A 7,700-nucleotide genomic window follows, 5' to 3' on the forward strand; every position below is an offset into this window, starting at 1 on the left:
TTAAAATCCACATTTTCTCTCCACTGTGACCCCTACCCTCCTCCTCCCAACACACACTGCTGCTGCACACACTCACAAGCTCTCTTGAGGCTTAAGAGTGGAAAACTGACTGACGAAAACTCACAGCTGGCTGGACACGCAGAGATGTTTTTCTCTCTCTACCACAGGCAGCGGTACAAAGATTTAGTATTTAATTTGTGCTGCATGGCAGGGGGGTTGCAGATGGGAGTCCCTCTGGGGATTTTCCTACGTTCTTCAAGAATGATAGAAAGTATAGAGATTCTTTTTATTGTTTTCGTTCCTCTCCTGTTGCAGATTTATTGATATTATCAATCCCTTTAAGACAGATTAAGGTTGACTGTAGACGTTTGTGTTTGACACGATTACTACTCAATGTAAAGCAATAATAATAACAATAATAATAATAATACATGAACTCAAAGACGCTTTGACAGAGAATTAAGAAAAGACAACAAATGCAAAATATTTACCTAATAGGTGTAAGATTTGCCGTCAGGAGTTGTATAATAAAAATATTATTGCATTTTCTTTGGAAGAGTCTAACAGGACACTCAAGGACATGTGACAACCCATAAAAGAAGTTCTCAAATCATGACAGAAACACAAGAAAGAGAGAAGATCACGGAGCGCTCATGAAGAGAAAAACCAAGCAATAATAGATTTTAAAACTTTAAAGAGAAGCACAGTCCATAGTTCATTTTTGCAGGTACATAGAGCCTAAATCAAACATCATTTTTCTTGCCTTTTCGTAAGAGACACTTGGGAAATAGAGTGATTTGGTGTGACTGCATTTGACATGAGGTGAGGCTAAAGTGCTCATTTTTAAGTTGAGTGTGTTTGCATGAAAATATTAATAAATTGCAGACCTTTTAGACGACAGAGAGTAATTAGACGAGTCAACACAAACAAAGTCATAATGTTTTTTATTTGGCATAAAGTCCTTCGTAGTTGATTAATGTCTGAAAGATATACTGCAGAAAGGTTAGTGGACTCTTGGCATCTTTCCCGCTGAAGCTGTGCAGGCTGCACTGCGGCATCTCATTAAGTATTGATCTGTTGGCGTGCATGTCGAGGTCCACTTGGCATCAATTACAAAAGTGAACGTTTTAGAGACTTCAAGGACGCTTACAGCCATTGTTCTAAGAACGTTTAGCTTTAATTGCCCAATTTAGCAAAGTCTTAACTTAAAGTCTTAACTTAAAGTGCACCTATCATGCTATTTTTAGGCAATAGTCTCAGATATATCAAAACTAGTGCTGTCGCGATTAACCGCAAATTAATCGCACATTTTTTTATCTGTTCTAAATGTTCTTATCAACATATAAGTGGACAAAATATGCTTTATGCAAATTTTTGTTTATTATCATTGGATCAATGACAAATATTCTCCTGAATATTTTCAATACAACAACCTGGAACCTCTCTCTCTCTCTTCACTCTCTCCCAACCCTGACTACTTCTTTGCACCGAGCCAGTTGCTCAAACAGATAAGCCTGTTTGCAGTTGTCGGCGAAATGCCGCTCCTCTGTCTTCATCTTCAGTCAAAGCATGAGACGAACCACTGTGGGTCAAAATAATGCGCTGTGATGTGCAGTCGACACGTTGGATGCGATCCGAACGATCTAACGCAGCCCCTCATCCTCCACCAGTGGCGTAGCAAGGTTGTGATTGGCCCCGGTGCAAATATTGNAAACATAAGCGCATGCTGATGCGCTCACACGCACGGACACACACAACCACTCAGAAGTGCCACATGTAGGCTATCAACCACAGCCTGCCCTGGCCTCAGACCACCACAGCCTGGCCTGGCCTCAGACCACCACAGCCTGACAACTGCACAGCCAACTAATCACACAATCACTTTACAGAATTAATCGAGATTTCGAGGACGATGTATGACAAAAAGAACGGTCTAATTTTGTCAGTTTAGCCGCTACATCTCCTTGTTCTCTGTTTCCCTTTCTCTTTTCAGCGCCGCTTGTGCTTTGGTTTGCTGTACATTATAAATGCAAGTTATTACATTTTTTATAACGCTGCCAAACTTGCTGCTGTTAGCTACAGTACAGGTTGATTCAACGGTTCGCTCGTCAGGCAAGGTATCACATGACATGAAAGAGAGCAATGTCATTGGACAGACAAACTACAAATTAATTTAGGTTGATTGGTTTCTTTGAAGACTGCGTGAACCGGTCAATGCCATTGCCCCCCCCCCCAAAAAAAAGGTATATATAATATTTTCTTTTTTTAAATAATCTTTTTTTAAATATGCGTTGCACCGGGGCCCAGAGCCGGCCAAAGGTGTAACCCAAATGTCCCGTAGCCTCTCTGAACACCCTGGGACTGGGATGCTATGCAGAGGGGAGGAAAACAGGACAAGCAGATGGGATTACGGTGAGACGCTGAGTAGTGATTCATTCATCCCAATGGCAGCTCTTCTGACACACCTTTCATGGAGTGAATACAAACATTAGAGCCAAGATGGCACCGGCTGCGATAGTTACGCCACTGTGTTCAACCAAAGATTCTTAAAGAGCTGAGATGTTAGCAGCTGCACTGCAGCGAGCTGCCAGCAGGGGGCGCTGCTATAACAGAGAGACAGGTATACAGAGATACAGGTGAGACAGGTGTGTCAGGTGTGGCCGTTCCTCCTGCTCCTCCACATTCCTCTGCACCACCTCACACACACACACACACACACGCGCACACGCACACGCACACAGGTAGGTGCTGCTCTGATTAAAACAGTAAGCTTATTCAATATATATCTCAGGAGTCAGGACCACATTAAGGGAGAAGCTGCTTGCTCAAAATAAAGCTCGAGGACTGCTTTAATAAAGACCTTAAGATTCAGGAAGATTTAAGGGCTTTGTTACGGTGTCTTATTTTACATCTGGAGCCAACAGACTGTATACACATGATTAGAGGAGAGGAGCGGAGAGAGGAGCAGAGAGGAGAGGAGCGGAGCGGGACAGAGAGGAGGGACAGAGAGGGACAGAGATGAGCAGAGACCACACGGACAGTGTCACAGTCTCAGAGGAAAACAGGCTGAATCAAAACGCTTCAGCGATAGATAAAGAGGTGAACACCGGGATAACAGACAGAAAAAGACCCGGATATTATTGTTAAAAACAGCTGATTTATTTACCTGCTCGTGAGAGTCTCACCTGCAGCTGGGGGGGGGTCTGACCCGGGACAGCACGATCCACGCTGTAGCAGGAAGCTAACCGTGTGTGTGTGTGTGTGTGTGTGTGCGCGTGCGCGCGCGTGTGTGTGTGTGTGTGTGTGTGTGTGTGTGTGTGTGTGTGTGTAGATCGTCTCCTCTCTGAAGATGACTCACTCTCAGCTTCTGGTTGGTTTACAAGCGTGGTCGTCGCACTGCGCATGCGCTCCACTGCTGCCAAAGATAGAAAGAGGAGCGAGGTCTCACTCTGAGACTGAAATAAAAAGAGCCAATTCTGTCGTTTTTAGATCAGATAAAAGTTATTGATCCCGATTTGAGAAATGTTGGCAGCAGTTTGAAAATAACACATTGCTCATTAATTGAAAGTAAAAATAAATAAATATATGATTAATAATAAAAGACAACAATAATTACACTTTGTTCATTTTTTATAAAAATGTAATACAATCAAGATATGTAATAAAAAACAGTAAAGATATACAAACATACAAACAGTCGAAGATGAATGATCGTGATTATCTATAATTGTATAAATGTATAAATGTAATGTCTCCCTCTGCTGGACACTCTGAGAAACACCTCCTTTACTATAACCCCTAAATACAGATGTAATAAATGCTCTCTGGGTGTTTCACAGAGTCGAGGACACTTCCTTGGTAGGACATGTCCTTCCGAGTCAGGTTCTTCAGAGGCTAGGCAAGAATCCTTCCTAGCCTCAGAGAATGAAGAGTGGAGCAGGCTAGCAAGTGTGCAGGCGTGCGTCATAAGAGAGGCCTTACATTGAGCGTGATTAGTTTGAAGAAGACTCACAGCTGATTGGTGAAGATGGAAGATGATCATCATCTGGAGGATAAGCAGCCATAAGAGGATCATAAAATCACCAATCAATAATAACATGTGTATTCATATCCTACTTGATGTCTGCAAACCGCAGCATAAACCAAGAGAGGCAAAGTCAAAGCAAGGTTCATTTCCATCATAGAGTCAAAGCGCTCTGAGGCAGCGCTCTCCAACTGTCTTTAGGATGAGAGCTAAAAAATAAAATAAGTAGAAGTAGCTTGCGATCGACGTGTTGGAGACCTGCTCTGAGCTCTCCTTCAGACCTGAGAGTCACTCGCGCTCCAGACGAGTTTCCGAAGGTTTGCGTTCACACGGCAAAACTCAAACGGACTGTAAACACAAGTCATGTGCTCATTTACTACGCCTCTGAACATCTCTAGGTCGTCCTCAGACGTGCCCTCCATCGTCGCTTCCAGTCATCCCGGTTCTCCATCCATCCAGGTTTAGGATTTGGGATGACTTTGTTCCTCACGCATACTAAGCTGATTAAGGACTGGGGGGCGCAACTCCTCTCAGTCCTGGTTTTAGTTCAGAGTGTCCTTCTCCTGGATGGGTTGCCTTCCATGGCTATGAGCCCCATCTGCCCCTGCTATTTGCCCATAGCTGGGGAGCAGTTTAGGGAACGGTGCCTTGCTCAGGGACACCTCGGTAGCACTTGGTCCCTCCGGGACTTGAACTGGTGACTTTCCAGTTGCCAAGCCAAGTCCCTATGGACTTCGCCACCACCCCCCAAAGGAACATACTTACGTTTTAATGTGTACTGGATTCAGCCACAGATTTGGAATTTGGTCCGTGCGCAAAGCATTGTGGGGATTTTAAGACTGCCGAGAATACACGTGTGCATCCTCGAAATGCCCTGCTACGAAGGACTCAGTCCTAGAACTCCAAGGATCCTGGACATTGGAACAGTCCTTCCGCAGGGCTCGATGACTAGCATCCTTGAAATAGTGGCTCTGGAGCATCCTTCCTCGACATTGAGAAAGCCCCTCTGTGTTAGGTGTGAAACTGCGAACAGAGACAGATCATATTTAGTGATAAAGTTTATTCATAAGATCTAAATTAAATGCAAAAGATATAGATTCTAATTTAATGTAAACATGTAGTATATAAGATCATTACATTCACTGGTATTATATAATATTTACTGTAAACATTGTTATATCTTTTTATTAGTTATAAAATCAATGCAATATGTAGTGAAATATATATTTAGTGAACAACAGGAAGAGAGCTCTCACTTCCTGTGAACTTTTATTTTGAAAACGCTGGACCGGAAGTGTGTGAGTTCTCCGTCACGGCAGGTGAGCTCTCTGAGTTCCGGACATCATGGGGCTGGTTTACTCTCAGGTGAGGAAACTCTCTTGATTACAATTCTATTACTTTATTTACCGCTTTTTATCGGAGGTAACTTCCGGTCAGTTCAGGCGACAGGTGAGACAGTTTACCTGGTGACGACATCAGTCCACAGCTGACACACACACACACACACACGCACACACACACACACGCACACACACGGGGACAAACCGTCAGTTAATAAATACTAAAGAGACAGAAGTAGAAAATAAATACAAATTAAAGATACTTTTTTTTCATTGATTTATAAAGTATCAAATTAATTGTATTAAATCATTACTACTGAAATATTGATAAATATATAATAACATATTAATAAAAAACATATATGTCTAAAACAAAAATATTTTAATAAATAGTTTTAAATATTTGATATCAAAAGCTGAATGTGATCCTCTGTTGGCCGGAGTAGCCAACATTCAGAGCTATTTACATCTTGACTTTTCATCTCGTGCAGATCAATATCATATATTATGCTTATTAAATACATCAGAGGAGGAGAGGTTGCATCAGCAGATCCTTTCAGATCCTGGATCAGTTTTATAACCATCAGACAGACAGCAATTGGACCTGATCACACACACAATGTGAGGAGTCTGCAGAGACATCTGGAGACATCTGGAGACATCTGGAGACATCTGGAGACATCTGGAGACATCTGCTTCAGATTAAAATAACTGCTGGTTTCTGCAGAATCTTGCGACTAGTGCTTCAGAGAGCAGAACGGGTCAAACTGGTTTACTGGTGTGTGTGTGTGTGTGTGTGTGTGTGTGTGTGTGTGTGTGTGTGTGTGTGTGTGTGTGTGTGTGTGTGTGTGTGTGTGTGTGTGTGTGTGTGTGTGTGTGTGTGTGTGTGTGTCTCTCCATGCAAAGTGTGTGTAGATAGTGTGGCGCCAACAACACACAATGCCTTCAGGTGGTTAACTGGCCTGCTCTGCTCTGATTGGTCAACCGCTCAGAGATGTCCCGCCCCTCACGTTCAATGTGTTGGAGTGCTAGCCAATAGGAGCATGAGTGTTCCTTAGTGAGGTCACTGTGAAGCAAACAAAGGAGTGAAGCCATGTTCTCCTGTGATGAATGTAATTAAAGGGTTGGCTCCTCATAGTAATATAATATATATATATAATAATGTATTTATATAACAATATATATACGTATATAATAATGTGTTTATATAATATATATATAATGTATATATATATAATAATGTGTTTATATAATATATATATAATAATGTGTTTATATAATAATGTGTTAAAGCCTGCGTGCCGATGGGCGTCCTCTGGAGACCTGCAGCGCCTCTACTCGGCTCTCAGAGATGACTCCGCCCAGCTCAACGTCCAGGAGCCAATCAGCGGAGACACGCCCCTCATCGCAGCCTGTCGCCGCGGCAAACTGAAAGTCGTGGAGTATCTGCTCGACAACAGGGCGGACGCCCAGCTGACCAATCAGGTGAGTCCGGCTGATGATGTCATCATTTAAACTGTGTATAAAGATAAGTCTATATTTAAAGGAGTAACACTGATGAGGTTATTATGGGATGTTTTAGTTAATATTGATACAAACATATATAAAGTTGTATATCAGTTTTATCGTTGATGTAAGGTGTGTGTGTGTGTCTCAGAAACAGAGGACGTGTCTTCATTACGTCTCCAAGAGGACGTTCTCTCTGATCGATTACCTGCTGATCGCCATCCTGATGCCCATCCTGCTGCTCGGATACTTCCTCCTGGTACACACATCCCATCACATCACATCACATCACATCCCATCCCATCACATCCCATCACATCACATCCCATCACATCACATCACATCCCATCCCATCACATCACATCCCATCACATCACATCACATCACATCACATCCCATCACATCCCATCCCATCACATCCCATCCCATCACATCACATCCCATCACATCACATCCCATCCCATCCCATCACATCCCATCCCATCACATCACATCCCATCACATCACATCACATCACATCCCATCACATCACATCCCATCACATCACATCCCATCCCATCACATCACATCACATCACATCCCATCACATCCCATCCCATCACATCCCATCACATCACATCCCATCACATCACATCCCATCACATCACATCCCATCCCATCACATCCCATCACATCACATCACATCACATCCCATCACATCACATCCCATCACATCACATCACATCACATCCCATCACATCACATCACATCACATCCCATCCCATCACATCACATCCCATCACATCCCATCCCATCCCATCCCATCACATCCCATCACATCACATCCCATC

At 43.0% G+C, this 7,700-nt stretch overlaps 1 protein-coding gene across 1 annotated transcript in view; it reads left to right on the top strand.

The window, feature by feature from the left end:
• LOC104940897 (beta-1,3-N-acetylglucosaminyltransferase lunatic fringe-like) overlaps positions 1-7,700 on the top strand; it is an 18,678-nt gene that overhangs the window by 4,359 nt on the left and 6,619 nt on the right. The gene's annotated exons all lie outside the window — the stretch shown is intronic.

The sequence above is a fragment of the Notothenia coriiceps genome, unplaced genomic scaffold (assembly GCF_000735185.1).
Source record: "Notothenia coriiceps isolate Sejong01 unplaced genomic scaffold, NC01 NC01_scaffold00002824, whole genome shotgun sequence".
NCBI lineage: Eukaryota > Metazoa > Chordata > Actinopteri > Perciformes > Nototheniidae > Notothenia > Notothenia coriiceps.